The sequence below is a fragment of the Puma concolor genome, chromosome E4, assembly GCF_028749965.1.
Source record: "Puma concolor isolate L17-30 chromosome E4, mPumCon1.1.hap2, whole genome shotgun sequence".
Taxonomy (NCBI): Eukaryota; Metazoa; Chordata; class Mammalia; order Carnivora; family Felidae; genus Puma; species Puma concolor.
Window position 1 is genome coordinate 62,632,882 of NC_141683.1, and position 23,345 is coordinate 62,656,226.

The 23,345-nt window shown below is 43.5% G+C and overlaps 1 pseudogene; it reads right to left on the bottom strand.

Moving 5' to 3' along the window:
• Positions 1–17,451: 17,451 nt before the first annotated feature.
• On the bottom strand, positions 17,452–19,911 carry LOC112863122 (large ribosomal subunit protein uL11-like; annotated as a pseudogene).
• Between the last annotated feature and the right edge of the window lie 3,434 nt (positions 19,912–23,345).

A 23,345-nucleotide genomic window follows, 5' to 3' on the forward strand; every position in this document is an offset into this window, starting at 1 on the left:
AGTATTCCTGATCTGATGATGGGGAGGTTCTGACGTGGAGCTGTGGGGGCCTGAAGGACAGAGCGGCCCCTTGTACCTTGCAGGTAGGGTGGAGGGACAGATGCATTTTCATGCACAACATGGAACTTCAAAGGTGAGGAGGTAACTGTAGGCAGTGATGAGTCTAGACATGAACTCTCAGTAGAGGGAGGAAATGGCACAAAGGGGGTGCATACAGGAAGAGTAAGGGATGCTGGGAGTGGTTTCACTAGTGGACTTGGCCTGTGTGTTGGGCTGGAAATGGGAGAACAGAGAGCTGGGATGGGTGAGTGGTCAAGGGCTGTAGGTTTAGACTTATCTCACGGGTGATGCTTGGGAGGGACCACAAATCATGGCTTTGCATTTTATTGTATTTCAATTTTTTGATATTAAAAAATCCATATTCTAGTTAGGTTGAAATACATGATACAAAATCATTCTGTTGTATCAAAGATAAGAGCAATATTTTTTGTATTATCCCTAGATAAACATCTGCAAATATTCCCATTTATGGAAGCAAGTTCATTACTATAAATCAAAACAAGGCAGTAGATATAGCCATAGAGAAACCTGTGCCTTGGACTTTTTTTTTTTTTTTTTTTTTTTTTTAAAGTTTATTTTTTTATTTTTGGGACAGAGAGAGACAGAGCATGAACGGGGGAGGGGCAGAGAGAGGGAGACACAGAATCGGAAACAGGCTCCAGGCTCCGAGCCATCAGCCCAGAGCCCGACGCGGGGCTCGAACTCACGGACCGCGAGATCGTGACCTGGCTGAAGTCGTACGCTTAACCGACTGCGCCACCCAGGTGCCCCTGCCTTGGACTTTTAAAAAGTCACAGTGGGACACCTGGGTGGCTCAAGTGATTAAGCACCTGACTCTTGGTTTCAGCTCAGACCATGGTCTCAAGTTTCATGAGTTCCATTCTTGGTTTTGGCTCAGGTTGTAATCTCATGGTTCATGGGTTCGAGCCCTGCATCAGGTTACAGCGTGGAGCCTGCTTGGGATTCTCTCTCTCCCTCTTTCTGCCTCTCCCCTGCTGACCTTGTCTTTCTCTCTCTCAAAATAAATAAATAAACATTTAAAAAAAAATAAAAATAAAAGAATTTAAAAACCACAGCAAAAGCAATTGAGGGGATGGGTTGTCGAGCACCAATGCTTGCAGAATAGGCCAAGTAGAAGGGCCTCAGGGAGGGAAATGAGTGGTCTTGGTCAGCGAGTTGGCCAAAGACCCTAGGGGAGCCGGAGGGGACAATAGGAAGCTGAGGAGTTGGGGAGGAGAGTGTTAAGAGGGTAGATGTCAAGGGAATGTGATCAGAACAATTTGGCAAGTAGGAGATCATGGGCTATTTTGTCCAAGAATGTTCACTGGAGTGCTGGGGTAGGAGCCCAAAGACAGCAGCAAGCAGAAGAAGGAGATTGAATGAGGAGGGGGAGCCAGTGAGGGTGCAGGCTAGTCTTCAGGATCCTGGTTCTTGCTGGATGGAAGGAGGTAGCTTCCCAGCAAGTGAAGCAGTGAAGGACCTGAGTGCTATTGAAGCTGAGAGAAGGGAAAGGTTAGTAGGAGAAGGAGAAGGTTAAATAATAGTAGGGGTAGGGGAAGCCAAGCCAGGGGATATGACCTGGCAGCACCAGAGAGAGAACCAGAGAGATCTCTGGAAATGTAGGGGTCATTCCAGAGCAGGAGGAAAGACTGGGGCCTAGAGGAAGGCCCTAGTTTGGAGCAGGGAACAGGAGGCAGGGTGACTTAGTATCATTCTCACCACCATCCTGAAAGTTTAAAATTATTTCCGAATAAACAGTTTTGAAGATTGTGAGGCATTTGTAAGTTATATTTATATTTATTTTTTTTAATGTTTATTTTTGAGAGAGACAAAGACAGAGTTTGAGTGGGGGAGGGACAGAGAGAGGGGGAGACACAGAATCTGAAGCAGGCTCCAGTCTCTGAGCTGACAGCCCAGAGCCAGACGCGGGGCTTGAACTCACAAACCATGAGATCGTGACCTGAGCCAAAGTTGGACGCTTAACTGACTGAGCCAGCCAGGAGCCCCAAATTTGTGATTTATATTTTTAAACAAAAATGGAATCATAACAACTATTTTGAAATCTTGCTTTTTTTTTTTCAATGTATCTTGTTGATAAGATAATAAGACATAGCATAGACAAATCTCCATCATTCTGCTCTGTGGCTGGGCACGATTGCTTTGTCTGGATGAAGCATAATTTATCCCATCTACCTCTTGGTAATGAACTTGGATCTGTCCACAGTTTTTGCCTTTGCAAATGACATGTGACCATAGTTTTGAGCAAACACTGAACAAGATTTGCTTCTCACAAATACCATGAGTTTAAGCATATATTTCTGTTCTCAGCCTCAGTTCTATCATTTGTAGAATGAACATTAAAAATACTACGTTGATTTAGTGGTTGCAAGAATTTAATAATAAAGTACTGTGCATAGAACCTGACATACAGGAGGCCCGACTCTTATGACAACAGCACCTATTATGAACGCCTTCTCTGGACATCTCTCTGCACGTGCACGCACGTGCATGTGTATATGTGTGTGTGTGTGTGCGTGTGTGTTGTTCTCCCTATATAATGTTTCTGGCAGTGGAATTCCTGGCTCAAGTCTATGGATATTTCACACCGTGGTAATTATCACTGACTTTCTCTCTACAAAGTTGTCCCACTGCTATCAAAAGTGACTGCCCCCCACTTGATCATTATACTGGAAATAGAAATCTTTAAAAAATATTTACCAGTCTGAGGTGAAAAATTGCCCAGAGCTGCTTTATTTTGTGTCTGTTTTTCAACACCTGTCAAATGTTTATGGCAGTTGGTACTTTCTCTTTAACAAATTCTGCGTATTTGGGGGTGGGAGGGAGCTCACCAATTTTCTACTCTCTTGTAAGCCTCTTTGCACATTAGAGAAATGTGTCTGCCACGTGTGCTGCAAATCGGTGTCTTTTCATTTTGTTTACGGTCGGCTTTTCTTTTCTTATAGAACTTCTAACTTTTTTACAAGATCCAGTTTTTTGCTCTTCTCCTTTGTGGCTTCTGGGCTTCTTGTCCTGCTTAGGATAATTGTTCCACGATTATAAAACATGGCACAAATGCTTTGCGTTGTTTCTAATACTGTTAAGATTTTGTTTACTTTACATGTAAATCCTGATCCATCTGGGATTTATATTAGTGTAATAAAGGAAGGAAGGATTCAACTCCCCCACTTCCCAGATGCTTAACGACTGTTCCAACCCATCTATTGAAGAATTTGTCTTCTGGCCCCGACACCAGCTTGGCTCTGCTGTGATTGCTGTGTGTGACCTCGCTGAGCTCTTCAAGGGCCAGGGACACAGGGTTTTCTCCTCTCTGACCCCCAGGGCCCCTAGCAGAGCGCTGAGCACAAAAGGTCAGCTCCCGGGCTGAGAAGACAAACTGGGGAGCCCATCTGGAGTCTCAGCAAGGGACCATGGCTGTGCTAGAATGAGGTCTGGTCCCTCTTTGCCCTTGGCGGTGACCTGTGACCTCCCTACAGATGGAGCCAGCATTTCCTTCCTTCATGACCTTACCCAGCTCAGTGGCTCTTTCAGAGGCCCCTCAGCAGGAAAGGCAGGTAACAAACAAGTAACGGTTACCTGAAACTGGGCTTGCCTCTTGGTGCGTGTTGAGCCCAGACACAACGAAGCCAAGGAATAGGAGAAGGAAAGGTTTTATTTGCAAGAAGTAAATGAGAACATCATCAGGGATCTTTTCCAAAGCACTGTCTCCCTGGGCAAGTTTGAAGCTAAGGATACATTCATCTTCATGGAGGGTTTGCACAATGAGGAATTCATCACAGAGTTGGGGTAGAAGTGGGGCATCTGGGTGGCCCAGTTGGCTGAGCATCCGACTTCAGCCAAGGGCAAGATCATGAGTTCCATCCCCACATCGGACTCTGCTGTCAGCACGGAGCCTGCTTCGGATCCTCTGGCTCCCCCTCTCTCTGTCCCCCTCCCCCCCCGCCCCTGTCCCTCCCTGCTCATGCTCTCTCTCTCAAAAATGAACAAACATGAAAAAAAAAAACATTAAAAAAATTGGGGAGAAGTCATCTTAAGGTGATAGAGTCCAGGTCTTAGTAGATGGAAGTCATGAGGCCTGCAAGGGTCGGCACCATGGATGTTCTGGCTCCAGTTGGTCAGGTACCCAGTGCTCACAGGGGCTCAGATCCTACAAAGATAACTCGAATACGCTCCAGGTCAGTCTCTACTTTTGAATCAGCACTGGGAGTTTCACCACTGATTTATCATCCCTGATATAATTAGGCTACCTCTTGGCCTGACAGCTCTTACTTTTTTTGTTCCCTTAAAATTATTAAGGACTGAGGTCTATTTTTTCCGCAATTTCAACATATCCCAGGAAGTCCTGCAAGAAACGTGTTTGGGGGCAGGTAGGGCTGGTCAGCCAGAGATCACAGGACGGCCGGGGGCCTACAATGACTTTTCTTGTGTCTATGTCTCATCTTTCTTTTTCCAGGGACTCCTGACTCTTTCTGCTTACACAACCATTAACAAAGGGGAGAAAGGGTCCTCTGTTGTCATCTGTTCACCAGAATATTACAGAGCTGCAAAAAAGTGACAGGAACCACAAGTACCTGAATACTTGGGAATGTGTTTATAATATATTAAATGGAAATAAAATTATATAAGGGAATATATAGATAATCCTGTTTTTGTAATAAACAGTTCATGTAACCATTGGAAAGATCTGGAGACACACAACCAAGTATTCTGCATGGTTGTAGCAAGAGGGTCAGAGAGCTGAGTAGTGGTCCAGAAACGGAAGAGATGCCACAGGCCCCTGGGCCTCCAATGGCCAAGTGAACTCAGGGTTCACTTCGGTATTCACATTCTCTCCAGACTAGAACGGGAGGTGCTAATCACATAATTTTCAAGAACCTTCTGGTTATAAAGAGGTTTCCCATGCAAATAGGCCTTTAGGGAGAGAATGTCCAGACTACATTGATGACATAATCACCTTTAGTCAGTACATTGTGTTGTGTTTTGGTTTTTACCTTTACCTGTATGAGCCCAGAAAACACAAGTCCACTAACGAGTGCTGGATCAGTGCGCCCCGGTCAGCGATCAGGGTGCACTGACTCTTCGTTCACAGGACACTTGCCAAGGACAGACCCAGGAGTAGCCTGCCACCCACCCCTCCCAAGCTCCCTGGCAGCCTGCAGGGCATCCTGAGACCCTTTCAATGCAGCACCCACCCCCTTAGGCTAATGTCAAGCTTAGATAAAGTGTCCCATGTGAGCCAGGGTGCCTGGAAAACAGTGCTCAGCGAAGCCATTGCTGTCTCTCCCTCCTCTCCTATTCATCAAAGGATTCTGCTTTTATGGAGGGGATTTGTTTGCTGGCTGTCCTGTTTCCCCTCCCCTGGGATTAGTTGATCTTTTAGAATTCCAATTTAAATTGCATAATTGACTCTTAGCTACACTTCCTTGGTATTATTATTATTATTTAGTGGCTCCTAAGTTATTGAACTATACATTGTTAGCCTTTCAGAGAGTTAACAGTGCGCCACTTCACATAAAATATAAGATCCCTGCACCCATGCAAGGCCATTCCCTGCACAATGCAAAGTTACAAATCTTTGCTTAAACATTCCTATGCATTTTAAAGGAATCAAGAGAAAAAAGTAGTCTTTAATGCTTACCCACATCCTTATTATTTCCAGTGCTTCTGCAAGGGACTTATGCACTTGGAGAGCAAGGACAGAGGTATGGTGTGAGCAAGAAGAGTTAGGGGTTCCCGCAATTTTCAAGACACCAGAGAAGTCTTTCAGGCCCTCCGCTTTTTTCCATGATCCCTACTTGCCCAAGCACACTTCTTGCAGAACTTCCTAGGAGGTGTCAGAATTTCAAAGAAATGGGAAAACCTCAGCAGTTAAGGATTTTAAGGAACAAAGAAAATGCAAGAACAGTCTCTACCAGGCCAGGAAATAGTCCAATCATATCAGAGACAATGAAGCAATGGTAACCCACATCCCTCCCTGCTCAGTGCTGACCCAAAAGAAAGCAAGGCCCTTCATTCCTTATGTCAGACAAGGAGCCCAGGACCCCATCCAGTTTATATGAACTCTCAGAGCACGTCCAAAATCCCTTCTCCTTATCCAACAGTTACCTCTGCTTCATTATAATATTCATGTCTCCAAAGGAGGAGCAAAAGCTCATTAACATAAGATGCATGTACAGTCTTGTTTTCTAAGTACACCTGCACAGTCTTATGCCCACATTTACATGTGATGACAAAGCTCCCCTTTCTCCCCTTCCTTAAACACTGAATAAAAAGGGCCCTCCCATCCCTGCTCCGGGAGTCATGGACTTGGAAATTATTCCCCATCATCTCCTTATTTGCTACAAATAAAGTTTCCTTTGAGTGACAACTGCCCGTGGTGTAGTCTCCATCTGTACCTCATCGAGGAGCAAACTCCCATTAGTTTGGTTACAATGGAAGCCAGAGAGTGGGGGGGGCGCCTGGGTGGCGCAGTCGGTTGAGCGTCCGACTTCAGCCAGGTCACGATCTCGCGGTCCGTGAGTTCGAGCCCCGCGTCGGGCTCTGGGCTGATGGCTCGGAGCCTGGAGCCTGTTTCTGATTCTGTGTCTCCCTCTCTCTCTGCCCCTCCCCCGTTCATGCTCTGTCTCTCTCTGTCCCAAAAATAAATAAGAAACGTTGAAAAAAAAAAAATTAAAAAAAACAATGGAAGCCAGAGAGTCATCCAAGACAACATACAAATATTGTAGAATTTATAGGTCATGGAGGGGCGCCTGGGTGGCGCAGTCGGTTGAGCGTCCGACTTCAGCCAGGTCACGATCTCGCGGTCCGTGAGTTCGAGCCCCGCGTCGGGCTCTGGGCTGATGGCTCGGAGCCTGGAGCCTGTTTCTGATTCTGTGTCTCCCTCTCTCTCTGCCCCTCCCCCGTTCATGCTCTGTCTCTCTCTGTCCCAAAAATAAATAAGAAACGTTGAAAAAAAAAAAATTAAAAAAAACAATGGAAGCCAGAGAGTCATCCAAGACAACATACAAATATTGTAGAATTTATAGGTCATGGAAAGAGTCCCAAAGAGTTGATGGAATTACCTGGGTGATTCAGGTACTGACCTTTGTCAGGGAGGAAGAATTTCCTCTGCCTTTCAAGGTCCTTCTAGCTGGACTTAGAAAGAAACTGACATGAGACAGATCAACAGGAGAAAGTCAAATTTAATAGCGTACGTATGGGGAATCCACACAAACATGGACATTCCAAAGACAGACATGATACTTATATGAGCAAGGAGAGGGACAGGATCTGAGGACACAAAAGGGAGAAAGACCATTAGCAGGAGGGTCAAAGGACTTGATATTTGGAAAGCAAAGTTTGCCCTGTTACATAGAAAAATTTCTTAGGTAAAGAGGCATCTCTGGTAATAGCTCTCTTCCTGGTAAAGTGGGCAGTTGAATGGGAGGTAAAGAGTTTTTCCTGAATCTGCTGGGTTTTGATTGCTTTTAACTGAAAATAATGCTCATGCCAAAGTAACCCATCTTGGGGTGCCCTTCCTTCGGTCCCTACACCTTCACTTTTCAGGGATTGGATTTATTTCTCTGATCAAATATCTCAAGACATGTGGAATTTTCTTTTTCCTTTTCTGCTTTTATGAGTTCAGATCTAATAAATTCACTTGTACCCTCTGTCCTCAAACATTTTGGTTCTGCTTGATGATTGCATTTTAGAGGAAGAGTAGGGTCTTTGTTCCATCAGTGGAAACACTGCAATTGCTTCTCTTAAACCTTCCTGGAGGGTCTGTGTGGCTCAGATAAATGCATCCTTTTGCTCTCCTTTAGGGAGACCATTTGCAGGAGGGACACAGCAGATTGGCCCTCCCAGCCCTCAACCCCTTCAGCCTTTCCTGCTGATCCCCGTAGGCCCAGGAGCACACAGCCTTTGTTCTGAAGACTGTCAGAAAGTCAGGAGTTTGGATCAGGAAGTATGGAGAGAAGCAAGTAGAGAGGTAGGCAGGGGAGAGATCAGGCAGCACCTTTATGATGTCAAGAATTTATTCTAAATGCAGTGAGAAGTTATTACAGAGTTACAAGCTCAGGGGTGAACATGGGATATATAAATAAAGACATTTCATTTCATGGGAATTGGCCCTAGTACTAAATATTTGCAAACTCATTTGAGCCCCCAAAAGTAAACCTCCTGCTTTATCAAACTTATCTCTAACCTCATAAATAAAAATGTACAGTTAAAGGAAAATTACTTACTTCTCAACAACCACAGTGATTGTGCAAAATAAAAAAAAAATAAAATTAAAACTGAGGAATTATAATGAGGAAAGTGTGCAGACCTGCTTTTAACCAAGGGGGAGGGATGAAGGCAGGTCACTAGCAGGGATGGGCATGTCATTCTATTCCAGAGACAAAATCACAACGTTTCTTGGAAAGCTTACAAATAACTGAAATTACCCTCCCTGACAATTCCCCTTTGCTCCTTTTCTCAGTTCTTGGCCTGAGACAGAGGAGCAGTCCCTGAGCCAGGAGCCTGCCTGGCCCATGGGGTCAGCCCATGGGGTCTCCAGTGGGCATAAACAGTTTCACAGAATGAAAACACCTCGTGACAGAGATGGATCAGACAAACCAAAGCCAATCCCTAATCATGTGTGAACACAGACAAAAGCAGGAACTGTCATCCAAACCACAAAACTGACCAGACATCTTATCCTGGCTAATGAGTGATGGCTGATTCTTTTTTTTTCCTTTCTTTTTTTTTTTTTTTAAGTTTATTTATTTTGAGAGAGAGAGAGAAAGCCCAAGCAGAGGAGGGGTAGAAGAAGGAGACAGAATCCCAAGCAGGCTCTGCACCATCAATAGAGAGCTGGATGCAAGGCTTGAACTCACAAGCTGCAAGATCATGACCTGAGCCGAGATCAAGAATCAGACGCTTAACCAACTGTGCCACCCAGGTGCCCCATGATGGCTGATTCTTGATCAGATATAGCATTAGCCACCATCTGTTCTTTCCACCTTCTAGGTATGAATTATCTAAATATCATAGAATTAGCCCTACTGCTAATCTGTAGCAAAGCCTTGTGTCCTAAACATTCACCAAATCCCTCACATAACCCCAAATCCTGTGAGTCCTTTCTACCCCTTTTACTGGGACACACCATGGTGTGAATTGTGAAGAGTTAATAAACTCAACTTTGTTCAACTACAGCTGTGTTCCTGGAAAGTACTGACAGGCCAATTAATTTACATAAGGAAGGTGAGGGTCACATTCCATAGACAACAAATTTGCTTTTATAAACCCTGCCTTGCTTTTGTTTATAGACTAATCTGGTGATCTAAACATTTTATCTTAATGATACATCTCCCTTTATCCCTTAGAATGCTTTTTACCTTAAGGTAAATTTAGTCTGATGTTAATATAGCTACTTAGATTTGGGGGGAATTAGTATTTGCATGGTATTTTTTACTCTCAGTCTATATGTAGGTTTAAATGTATCTCTTTTTATTGGATAATAAATTACAATAAATTTTCCTTGAACTATTGGCCATTTACATTTAGTGTAAAAATGTGATACATTTGGATTCTATTGTACCATCAAACCTATGATTTTTATTTGTTTTCCTGTTTTTTTTTTTTTCCTGGTCTCCATTCTTTATTTAACATCTATTATTTTTTATTAATCTACTTTTCCCCACTTTACTAATTTAGAAGCGTTAAAAAAAAAGAAAGAAAGAAAGAAAGAAAAGAAAACCTCAGGCCCAAAATAATATCACTTAGACCAGGTTCCCAAATCAGGGATTAATATCCAATCTAATTGCAGTTTCAATGTCCCCCAGAAATATGGCTTTAACTGATCAGTCAGGAATTTTTTTGTCAGCACCAATAAGTTAATTTGTCATTGGGCCCTCTCGATTCCCCAAATGAAGATAAATCATCGGAATGATAAGATTCCCTTTCCCTTTCCCCTAAAAGAAAGTGACCTTGCCTGGGACAATCTTTTCTTTTCTTTTGCTAATGACTTCCTTGCCCCACCCTCTTTCCTGTAAAACCTTCGATTTTGTAGAACTTGGAGTCCCTCTCCACTTGCCAGATGAGGTGCTGCCTGATTCTTGAATGATTTAATAAAGCCAATTTCTTCAAATTTACTTGCTTGAACTTTTAAAAACAGATTTTATGTATTTCTGTTCTTGTGGTGGTCAAGAAATTACAGCGTGCTTTATTAATTTATTAATGTCTAAATTCAACTTATTTATGTCATCCTTGATAATAAAAGCAATTTAAAACACTTTACCTCCATTAACCACTCCAACTTATTTCTTTGTTTCATGTCTTTCAATTTTATCTTGTTTTTTAATTTACTTTCTTAATTTTTTAATGTTTATTTATTGAGAGAGAGGAGAGAGAGGGACAGAGCACAAGTGGGGGAGGGGGAGAGAGAGACAGAGACACAGAATCTTAAGCAGGCTCCAGGCTCTGAGCTGTTAGCACAGAGCCCGATGCAGGGCTCAAACCCACAAACCTCGAGATCATGACCTGAGCCAAAGTCAGCCGCTCAACCGACTGAGCTACCCAGGCGCCCCTATCCTGGTTTTTTTTTTTTTTTTTAAACTGTATATGTTATTCTTTTTCTGCTTGATGAAATCAAAATCTGCCCAGATATTTCCCATATTTACCACTTCTTTTAGAACTTTCTTCAGATGAGAGTCTACAGGTGAAGAACTCTCCTAATGTTTACTTGTTCTGAAAATACCTTTATTTTACTCGTGTGCTTAATAGACAATTCATTCAACATAGGTTCCAGGCTGACAGTTTTTCTCCAGCCAAGGGATGGCCTTATTTCATTGTATCTTAATGCAGCTAGAAGTCAGCGTCCAGTTTCATCTCTGCTCCTTTGAAGATAATCTATTATTTTTTTCATTGACTGCTTTTAAGGTATTCCCATTATCTTCTACTTTCTTCAGTCTTACTATGATATACTAGGTATGTCTTTTTAAATATTTATTCCACTGGGGCACCTAGGTGGCTCAGTTAATTGTCTGACTCTTGATTGAGGCTCAGATCATGATCTCAAAGTTTGTGGGTTCCAGCCCTGTGTTGGGCTCTGTGCTGACAGCACGGAGTCTGCTTGGGATTCTCTGTCTCCCTTTCCCTTAACCCCTCCCCTGCTTGTGTTCTCTCTGTCTTAAATAAATAAATAAATAAACATTAAAAAAATATATCCATAGGCCTTAACCTAACTGACCAATGGGCCACTTACAACCAGCATAGTTACCAAAAAAGGGAAATTTCTATACATCCCTATGCCTCCTCACCTTCCTGCTTCAATTTTTTTTTTAATTTTTTTTTAACGTTTATTTATTTTTGAGACACAGAGAGACAGAGCATGAATGGGAGAGGGTCAGAGAGAGGGAGACACAGAATCTGAAACAGGCTCCAGTCTCTGAGCTGTCAGCACAGAACCCGACACGGGGCTCGAACTCACAGACCGCGAGATCATGACCTGAGCCGAAGTCGGCCACTTAACCCACTGAGCCACCCAGGCGCCCCATGCTTTAATTTTTTTTTAATATTTATTTATTTGAGAGAGGGACACCAGGGTGTGAGCAGGGGAACGGCAGAGAGAGATGGAGGCACAGAATCTGAAGCAGGCTTGAGGCTCTGAGCTGGCAGCACAGACCTGATGCAGGGCTCAAACCCATGAACCCTGAGATTATGACCTGAGTCAAAGTCAGAAACTTAACTGACTGAACCACCCAGACACCCCCTCACCTTCCTGCTTTAAATAATCCCTCCCCCACTGCCTGGTTGCAGAGAGTCTCTCCTCTGCCGTCCTGCCCACCCTTCCCTTGCAGTGTATTCAATAAAGTTATATTTCCTTTGTTCTGCTTTGGATGAATTCTTTTACTGCCTGAGTCACTGGCTTCCATCAATTGTTGCCCCACATTTGGGGATTCCCATCTGATGGAGACAGACACCACAGCGGGTACACTTGTAATGCCCCCGATTTCGAATCTGAGAGACCACCAAGGATACCGATGCAAATGCACGAGGATTTATTTGCAAGCTCGAGCTTGGGCCCAAGTATACCCGACACAGCGGAGCAGGGACTTGGACCTCTAGGTTAAGAGGGGTAGCAGTTTTATAGGGGCCAGTGGCCAATGAGATTGTAACACACACAGAAAGCTGCATAGTCACGTCAGTCCACACGCAGGTGGCCAATTGAATTACAATTACCCTATAGTAACTGTTCGAACTAGCCTATCACTCTGGTTGGAATTGGCGCAGCAAGTTTGGCGGGCAAAAGGCGGGGTTTACATTCTTTGGCGGTTAGGGGTTCCTCATTCCTATATGAGCCGGTTTCCAGTAAGGGTGTGCTCAGCGGCTTGACTAGGGTGGGGGAGTGTCTTAAGCAATAAGTAGGTCATGTGGGGGTTCTACATGAGATGGTGGGTGTAGCACAAAATGGAGTTAGTCTTGCTCTGCTTGTCCAGGGGTAGGGGATTTTGGTTAAATTCCTTGGGTCCCACACACTCTAGTCATTGTTAAAGAAAAATAAAAACTCATTTACATGAAAGTAAACCTCTATGTACACAGATACGTAAATTATAGAAAGGAAAAGTTAGTGAAGTTTCTGCAGCCAATTCCAATGTTTGTGTCAGAGGGGAGGGACATTTTCCACACCAACAAGCAATTCTCCAACACCAGCTGTGTGTCCTACATTCAACTCAATTCTGACACGATCTACCTGCATGTAGCCTCAGATCCTACAGGTTAAAAGCTCAGTCCTCCAAGTCTGTCCCTACCCCCGAGTTCAGACACCAATCATCATCTAGATTATCACCTGGGCTTCTGACTGACTGGCTGTAGACTGGAGGTTCTTACAACCCCATTTGGGTTTGATTAATTTACCAGAGTGGTTCACAGAACTTAGAGCAACATTTTACTTCCTAGATCACTGGGTTATTATAAGAGGGTAATACAAGTCAGGAATAGCCAGATGGAAAAGTTGCATGGAGCAAGGTATGGGGAAGGAGTATAGAGTTTCCATGATCTCTATGGGCACACCACTCCCCCTAAATATCATGTGTTTACCAACCTGGAAGCTTTTCCAACCCTGTCCTTTTGAAATTTTATGGAGGCCTCATTGCGTGTGCATGGTTGATGAAATCATTGTGCATTAGTGATTGATGAACCCCTCTACCCAGCTTAGAGGTCTGGGGGGCAGGACTGAAAGTTCCATCGATCTAATCACATAGTTGGCTCAGCTGGCACTCAGCTCCCATCCTTTGGCAGGGTCCAAAGGTTGCCTTATTAACATAGCAAAAGACACTTTGATCACTCTCCTCACTTAGGAATTCCAGGGGTTTTAGGAGGTCTGTGCCAGGAAGGGGGTCAAAGACCAGATATATATTCATTATAAATCACAATATCAGTTAGACAAAAGGGAACGAAAACTTGCAAAGTTTACTTGGCAGAAGGGGAGAGTTCAGAGGTAGAGAAGAGAGAAAGGGGGACTTATTCTATCTACCATTGCCTTAGAAGTACAGTAAAACCTTGGTTTGTGAGCACAATTCATCCCTGAAGCATGCTTGTAATCCAAAGCACTTGTTTAATTTCCCCATAAGAAATAGTGGAAACTCAGACGATTCATTCCACAACCCAAAAATATTCATATAAAAATGTTTACAATACTGTAATATAATACAAAATAATAAAGAAAATACAAAATGTAAAGAAAATAAACAAATTAATCTGCACTTCCTCAAAACCTTCGTGGCTGGTATGAGAGAGATAAGATAGAGGAGGGTTATTATTATTTTTTAAAATTTTTATTTTTGAGAGAGAGAGAGACAGAGTGTGAACAGGGGAGTGGCAGAGACAGAGAGACACAGAATCCGAAGCAGGCTTCAGGCTTTGAGCTGTCAGCACAGAGCCCAATGCGGGGCTCAAACTCACAGACTGTGAGATCACGACCTGAGCCGAAGTCGGACGCTTAACCGACTGAGCCATCCAGGCGCCCCGAGAGAGATGGGTTATTATGTAAGATGACTTTCACTATCACTAACAGAATCACTGCTATCTATTGGCTCAATGGAATCTTTTTCTTTTCATGCAAATTTAACAAGGAATCTATCCAATGATCCAAAATGAAGCAAAACTTACTCTAAATGGAAAAGCAAAGGACTGTCCATACATGCTTTGAAGTGACAAAAAATATGCTAGTGCCAGTTGTGGGCATGTTTTAACATTCCGAAAAATCACTGATTCTGCCAAACATTGCAGCCTGAGGCCAAACATCCGAGCATGGGAGAAAATAACCCACAGTCCCACAGAGAGAGAAAGAGAGGGAAGAACCATTGGCTCAGTTGTGATCATGTGACATTCGATGTCACGTACTCCTTGCATTGCAAGACACTGCTTGTTTATCAAGTTAAAATTTATTAGAAATGTTTGCTCTTCTCAGGAAAGACTCACAGAACAAATTACTCACAATCCAAGGTTTTACAGTATTTGAAATCTCTGTAGCAGTAAGTCTTCATATATTACTTAGGTGATACAATTAAGCAACATTTTTTTTTTTTTTTTAAATCGGGACAGGGGCACATAGGTGGCTCAGTTGGTTAAGTGGTCAACTTTGGCTCAGGTCATGATCTTGCAGTTCGTGGGTTCGAGCCCAGCATCAGGCTCTGTGCTGACAGTTCAGAGCCTGGAGCCTGTTTCAGATTCTGTGTCTCCCTCTATCTCTGCCCCTCCCCTGCTCATGTTCTGTCCCTCTCTCTCTCTCAAAAAGAAATAAACAGTAAAAAATTTTAAAAGAGAAAAAAGAAAAATTGGGACAGAATTCAGCAGTTAATAGCAAAATGATAGATACCTTCCAGAGTTGATATGACGGTGCAATCAGTCACTCATGCATTTAGTCACGTCACTGAGTGAGCTCCTGAGGGGCCGGGAACTAGCAAGCTAGACGGTCCCTAACATGACAGAGCTCTCATCATGTTGGGAAAGACATGATAAACAGCTAAACCACAAGTCACTAGTTGTGGATGGAATTAAGTTTGGTAAAGGTGCTCTAAGGGAGGGTGTCTGGGGAGCCCCACTGTACAGAATGGCCTCCTTGGGAGGTGAAGCCTAAACTGAGGCCCCAAGAGTGATGAGCTGCCCCCTTCCTGGGAAAAGGAAGGAGCAGACTCAGGGGGAGGGCTCAGCATGTTCCAGAGAGAAGAAGAAACTTTCCAGTACTGCATAACTGGGAACAAACAGTCTTCCAGAGCTGGTGAGGTTTCAGGCTGAATAAATTCCCAGACACCAGAGAAACAGGATGGGCGGGGTTGAATACTGTCAGAGGAGTTTCTTGATAGGCCACACCACCATGTTCAGCTGTCTTCAGGGCCAGTCTGACCCTAAATGCAGTAAATTTGGAAAACATTTCTGGCTAACTGCGTGAAGGCCTACTGTCCTTTCCTAGCCGGTTTCCAAACTGCCTTTCTATCCCATGTTCCATGTTTTTCACTTTCCTACTTTCCAGTGGTAAGGGATTAGTAAGCCCTGCAATGCTTCTTTATGCCAGAGCATCATTTTTCATCCCAAGGGTTGCAAACACCTGCAAGGATGACTCAGGAGAGGAGAGGAGCCAGGGTTTTCTGGCAGAGGAATGTGGGAGCTGAGAAACAGGGTCACATTGTTTCCACTCTTCCTGAGGGTACTGGAGCAGTCTGATTGTATTTCCTCTGGATTCTGATCTGTGTCTCCTCCTGACTGTACTGTGTACTTACACAGGTGTGAAGGAGAGAGAGAAGGGGCTCTCAGCAGTGGCCATTTGCATCCTTCAGGCATCTGAGGCTGCTTTGCTGATGCAGAACCCCCATCAGGACATCCATTCCTGGGAGGATCTGGGGCTCTTGTACCCAGGGCTCTGAAGGAATACTCAGTTGGCATTTTCTCTAAGTCCACTTTTCTATGCTAAGTCAATTATTGCTCTACTCATCAAAGACCAGAGTCATCATGTTTTAATGCAAAGCATGGTTTTTGATCAGGTGTCAGATACGCCTGGGCCCAAAGCCCAGCACCTGAGGGATTCTGACCCTCACCTGAGATCCTGTTGCTTGTTTCAGAAACATTAACACGAGGAAATAGATGTAAGGTAATTAACACTCTCTCGATTACTCAGCTTGTGCTGTGATAATAACTGCAAGTTTCAGGGGTTTACAACCCAAGCATACATTTCTCACTCCAAGTTTTGCAGGTTGGCTGGCCTGGGTTCCAGATGCCTTCTCACTTGGGAATGGAGGGGAAAGGTATAGCTCCTCCATGGGATATGCTGTTCTCACGGTGGAAGCCAGGAGCACAAGGGCGGTGGGGGAAACTTGGGCTTGGAACCAGCACACTGTCACTTCAGCCCACAGTCCACAGTCCAAAATAATTCCCATGTGGAGGGAGAGAAAGATGAATATTTGCTTAACAATAATACAATTGCCACACTAAACCAGGAACATGTCAGGTCCTCCAAAGTTGTTAGCCTCCACCCCTCTTCCCATGCCTACAGTAGGATTCAATGAATGCATGGCCGGAATGATGAGCGAGCCCTGTTGCCAGCCCAACTTTGAATGTCAAGCCAGCTGGTCAGTGTCCATTCTGGCCCCACAACCTTGACCTTCATCCTATCCCACCTGCCTCAGCTTCCTCATCCTTTCCAGACCCTCACCTCACTCTACTGTGTCGCATACCACGTAATCCTGTGTCCTGACAGCTGGTGGTAGCCCCCACTTTCTACCTTCTCCATGATCCCAACAGGCCACGGTCCATGTAGTTTCCTGCCATTCCAGGCCATTGTGGGCTCTGATTGCTAGGCCCATTGTGAGTGTGTAGACAAGAATATGACATCAATCACCAACTTTGTCATTGAAAAAGACCGCTGAGCCTAAGGTAGCAAAATAGGTGAAAAGATAGTCTGTGGTTATATCGCCTGGCTATCTTTAAGAATAAGCCTATGCCTTTTAACAAATTCTGGTCCTCAAATTACTTCTCAGTGATATTATTGTGGGGGTTAGGAGAGAGTGTGGGGTGGGCACAAGAATTAGTTGGCAACCTGGCCTAATAAGAGGTGGAAAATATATAATAAGTGAGGTTGTGAGGACTTTGAATATCACTTTTTCCAAGTCCCTTATTTTACAAATAAGAAAACTGAGAGGTACAGAGAAGAACTTTCTATAGTAAATTATGAAAAGAAACCAAGCCCCTTGAGTCCTGGGCCAAATCTCTTCCTACTGCATCAGAACAAAATGGAAAAAATCTTTAGGCCATCAAATGTCCTGAACCCCAGAATAGGCTATAAGAGGGAGGCTATGTTAACTTAGTCTTCGATTGAGAAGATGTTAAATGGGGCCAATGGCATGGACAAAGGCATCAGAAGCAGTAGGCGTTGTCCAGGGGTGGGGAGCCTTTGGGCTTCAGCCGGTTTGGCCTTAGGTATAAAATACAGTCCTGCCTGGGAGCATTCAGGATCTTGAAGGGACTGTTTCAAGACATCAAGACTTTGGCTGCTTTCTGAGGACTTTCCTTTCCTTGCTAATGCTTATGAGGACGATAAAAACAAAGGTCTGAGCCTAAATATTGATGGTGGTGCTTTCCTTGTTCATATAGCAAAAGTCTTGGGGAATGAGTGATCTTCACAGTCTTCTGAGGGAATGACATGTCATCATCAGGAATTTCTAAAGGCATTCCTTGTGACAACGGAGACTAATTCAGTACATGCGATAAATTGCTACTCCTAGATTTTCAGTCTAATTATGATTATGCTAATCATTATGATTAGCAGGCAGTCCTCTGAAAAGAAAATTACCTGTATATTTTAGTAGAATGAGCTGTCCCCTGGAGGGAATTATTTCAGTCAGAGTCATGGTGTCTAGAAGCCCTTCCATAGGAATGAAAACAAAAGGAAAGAAGAAAATAAGGAGCAAAATGGATGAATGGGTGCTAAGGATACAAGATGGATTTCAACAATATTGTCAAGAGACGTTTAGTGCATTGGAAGGGCAGATATGGCACACGTCAACCACCAAGACCAATGGATGCACGTGCCAGGGTATAGGTGAGAAGTTTCAGTACCCACAGGCGGATTGACTTGGAACGTTCTGCCCTTCAACTGGCATTGACTGCCAACATTTTAATATTGATTATAAAGAGTTAATGTTCTGTAATGCCCAGTAGCCAAAAGTCTATTTGTAGAAATTCTGTGGATCTTTTTGCAAAGAATATTTGTTTTATGCAAACACGTTAGCTCTGCATAAATCTGTATTTTGTTTTTCTGGCATGGCGTTAGATGGGGATTAGTGGGGGGTGGCAGGAGGGGGGAGCTCCAGTCTCTCAGGCAGAGCACTTCCATGCATTAGTAATGCATGCAGAATCTAGCAACAGTTTACTGAACATTTACTTGACACTACATGCTGTGAAGAGCACAGAAGGAGTATGGTGTAGATGCCTTTGCCCACAACAGCTATTGTGAGCAATGGCTTATTGCTAGCGTTGCATCCGTTTCACAGAATTTAACTAAGCAGACTGTGAAGTTAAGTGGTTTCCTAAATCAGCATCTGACCTGGGACAGAAAGCCAGAGCCTTGGCTCTTTTGATGGTTTGAGTCTTAAAAACTATCCCCAGGGCAGCTTATTGTGATTAACTTCTGTGGACTCTCACCAGCAAGGAGGATGTTGGCTAGTCTGACGCAAAGCAAAATGAAGTAAAGCTTCAAATTTCTTTTAGAAATTTCTTATGTGAACCAGAAATCTGGGCTCCCCTGTAACGATGAGCATTGCCTTCCCATCCTGTGTGAGTCACTTCTGGGCCCGCAGGTGTCTGGCCTCTGCAGCCACAAGAGTCCTTCCTCAGACGCTTACATCGCCACACTGGTGTTTGTGAGGCCACAGTCAAAGTATGTGGAGGCTTACAAAGGAGACAGGGGACATCTGAGGCCCATAAGCCAGTGCAACCTTGAGGTTTTTAAACTGTGGTAAGACACATCACACAAAATTTTTTCGCTTTAATCATAGCAAACAGAGGCATATTTGCTTAGCATTTTTGAGCTGTGGCTATTTTTTTCTAGTTAATATGGGTCTTGCTCTTTGAGCCCATCTGAGAGTCCTGGGGCATTTTAAATCTCCAGGAAAGTTTCTAATAGCTATCTTATCACCCCAGGGACACTGCAGAGAGATAGAGAGCGGCTTTAGAGAGGTCCTTTGATTTCTTTTTCATTTTTATTTATTTAGTTAGTCCTTATTTATTTATTTATTTAGTTAGTTAGTCCTTTGTATTTCTTACCTGGCTGAGCATTCCACTGCATCACTATTGATGTCATGAGGGTGGCGGCCATCAACATTGCAGCCCACAGACTGGGCGGTCCCGAAAATCTCTTTAATGGTTCCAGAGAGTTCTCTGGATCAGTGCCACATCTGTTGGGCAACATTGACGATCTCATCAAAAGTGATATTTCTACTGTGCTTAATGTTTTTCTGCTTCTTTCTGTCTCTTGGCGGTTCCTTGAGGGCTTCGATAATCAGGTCAGAGACAGAAGGTGCCATTTCTATCTGGGCCTGCCTGTTCTGAATGGTCGGTTTCACCGTAATCCTCAAACCCTTTCAATCACCTGTTACCTTGGCGATGTCATCACCAACATTTTTTGGAGACAGAGCCTGCGGGCTGATTTTTGGGGCCAGGGCAGACGTGACACCAACTTCACCACCGGTGCACCTCAGGTATATGACTTTGACCTCATTGGGGTCGAACTTAGGCAGCATGGTGGAGGTAGTTGGTGTTGGATGAACCTGGATTAGGGACAACCAAAGACAGTTGCAGCATGGCCTCCTCTGAGCCGAAAGTCAAAAGCTGTTTTTTTAAGCTTATTTATTAATTTTGAGACAGAGAGAGAGAGAGAGAGAGCATGAGCAGGGGAGGGGCAGAGAGAGAGAGAATCCCAAGCAGGGCTCTTAACCTCCTGAGCCACCCAGGTACCCCATCTAAGAGAATTTAGAGGACCTGTTCCAGGAAGGGAGCTATCACCATAGATAACTATAGTATAATATGAACGAGAAGAAGCAGATAGGGACAAATTTTCTTTTTACATTTTTTAAAATGTTAATTTATTTTTTGAGAGAGAAAGACAGAGCATGAGTGGGAGAGGGGCAGAGAGAGGGAAACACAGAATCTGAAGCAGGATCCAGGCTCTGAGATGTCAGCACAGAGCCCCCACACGGGGCTCAAAATCACGAACTGTGAGATTACAACCTGAGCTGAAGCTGGTCGCTTAACAGACTGAGCCATCCAAGCACCCTACACAGGGAAGAATTTTTAGCAAGGTCTATTTGTTAAAATTCCTCTCTGTGTTCCATTGTTTCTGAATAGCCTAGCAAACGCTTGTTTACCAAACATTTACCCTTTTTCATCTTCCTGTGCATTGTTTTCCTTCCCTTAAAAACCCCAGATCCCAAACCTTTTCCTTAGTTCAGGATGACTTATACACCTCATTTTTGCCTATCTTTGGAATTTAATGTTTCTGTGGATTCCCCATATGTATGAAATTAAATGTTACTGTCTCGTGTCAATTTTTTAATTCATTTTTTAAAATCTTTATTTTTGAGAGAGAGACAGAATGCAAGCAGGGGAGGAACAGAGAAAAAGGGAGACACAGAATCTGAAGCAGACTCCAGGCTCTGAACTGTCAGCACAGAGCCCAATGCAGGGCCTGAACCCACAAACCATGAGATCATGACCTGAGTTGAAGTCGAATGCTTAGCCAACTAAGCCACCTGGGTGCCCCTGTCTTATCTCAATTTAATTCTTAGGCATACTAGAAGAACCTTGAAGGGCAGATAAAGTTTTTCCTCCCCACATGTGCAACCATCACCACCATTCATCTCCAGAACTTCCCAAATTAAAACTCTGTACCCATTAAACACTAACACTAGAATATTCTGACACTAACTAGCATTCTGCTCCCAATTCCAGTGTGTGGGTATTTTCCTCACATCAAACAATTCTGACATCAAATGATTCCCTTGACCCCTCCTCAGATTTTATTAATTTCCTAGAAGAGCTCACAGAACTCAGGAAAACATTTACCTACTAGATTACCAGTTTATTATAAAAGAATATAACTCAGGAACAGCCAGATGAAAGAGATGCATATAGCAATGTATGTGGGAAGCATGTGAGCCTTTCATGCCCTCTCCAGGCTCACTGCTCTCCCCAAATTGCCACGTGTTCACCAACCCAGAACTTCCCTGAACCCACTCCTTTTTGTGTTTTCATGGAGGCTTCATTACATAAGCACAGGTGATTAAATCAATGGCCATTGGTGATCCATTTAACCTCCAGCCTCACACCCCTCTGGAGGTCAGGGGGATGGAACTAAATGTTCCAACCCTCCAATCACATGGTTGGTTCTCCTAACAACAGGCCCCATCTTTAGATGCTTTCTGATAGTCACTTCATTAACATAACAAACGGCACCTTGATTGTTTTCATTGCTTAAGACACTCCAAGGGTTTAGGAGCTCTGTGGCATGAACAGAGAAGATCATGTATATATTTCTTATGTAAAGTATAATATCACAGTGATTTATAGAGAGAACCCTTCTTCCCTCAGCCCCTGGCAACCACCGTTCTGCTTTCTGTCTCTATGAATTGTATTTGATTACTCTAGGTACTTCATTTAATGGAATCATGCAATATTTGTCCTTTTGTGATTGGCTTATTTCATTTAGCATAATGTCTTCAAGTTTGATCCAGGTTGTTGCATGAGTCAGAATTTCCTCCCTTTTTAAGGCCATACTTCATTGTATGTATATACCACATTTTGTTTAGCCATTTATTCACCAATGGGCATGTGGGTTGCTTCTACCTTTTGACTATGATGAATGATGCTTCTATGACCATGGGTGTACAAAGCCTTGAATTTTTAAAGGAGATTTTTATTCACACTTTGCAAGCTTCAGAAAAATTTAGTTGTCTATCTCAAAGACAGATTTTTATTTTTTAAAATTCAGATGTCTTGAGTGGCTCAGTGGGTTAAGCATCTATCTCTTGATTTTGGTTCAGGTCACGATTTCACAGTTCATGGTTCATGAGTTTGAGCTCCCTCCTATTGGGCTCTGTGCTAACAGCATGGAGACTGCTTGGGATCTCTCTCTGCCCCTCTACTACTTTATTTCTCTCTCTCAAAATAAATGAATAAACAAAAAAATTCAGAATCTCTTGGTGGGACAAGGCTCAGCAGGGTGGAAAAGGAAGATCAGAGATCCAGGAGAATCAGAGACAACAATCCTCTAGAATCCAAATAAGGACTTTGTTTTTCTCTTTCCACAAGGAAAGGATAGCAATCACTTCGAATGTTAAACAATGAGTCCCAATTTGGAAGAGAACAGAAAAGATGTTTTGAGATGTGCTATTTAAGAATCCACTGCTAATCTTAGCAAGAACGATTTTATCCCGTTAATTGTGGAGACAGATGCCAGATTGCAAAGGTTGAAAGAGGTATGATGAGCATATGGAAACAGTGAGAAGTAGTTAACTTCTCTTTTGAGAAGTTCAAGGTTCATAAGAAGAAGGAGAAAGCCAGACTATGGTCACATAGGAGACTGGTGATGAGAGGAAACTAATGTCAGATTGAGGTTCTAAACATCATCTTGTTTAATCATCAAAGCAATTCTCTTAGGATGGCTTCTGTTTAATTCATTTTCAGATGAAGAATCTGAGCATCAAGACGTTTAAGCAACTTGTTAAGTTAAGCAAAATTAGAACCCAAGACCGACTCCAGAATACTGTGTCACATGCCAGGAGGTTGTTTGTTTCAGGATGTATAGTGGAAAGATGATTATAGATCATGGGGAGCAAGTCCTCTGTTGTGTCTATTTCATGCACACCCTTCGACTACCTCTTATATTTACTCCTCTGGTCTGATATCCTGACTGCAATACTCCTTCAACCTCTGAGAACAGAAACACATCAGCTCTCCCACCTTTTGGCTGTGTCTCCCTCCCATGCCCACCCTTCCTTACCAGTATGCATTGAAGTCAACCTTCCTAACCACTTCCCTGCTGGCACCTTCTCTCCTGCGTCCCTGGTTTAGTCTTGCTTGCTTGACAACACCCATTCAGGTGAGTGACTGGCATGTATACCTGATATGTACACATGACAGCCAGTCCCATGTGGACCTTTACAAATGAAGAGCAATCACACCATTTCTCTCCTCTATTCAATCTCCTACTCACTGAGGTAACTCTCACACACATCTCTTCCCCATCTTCACTT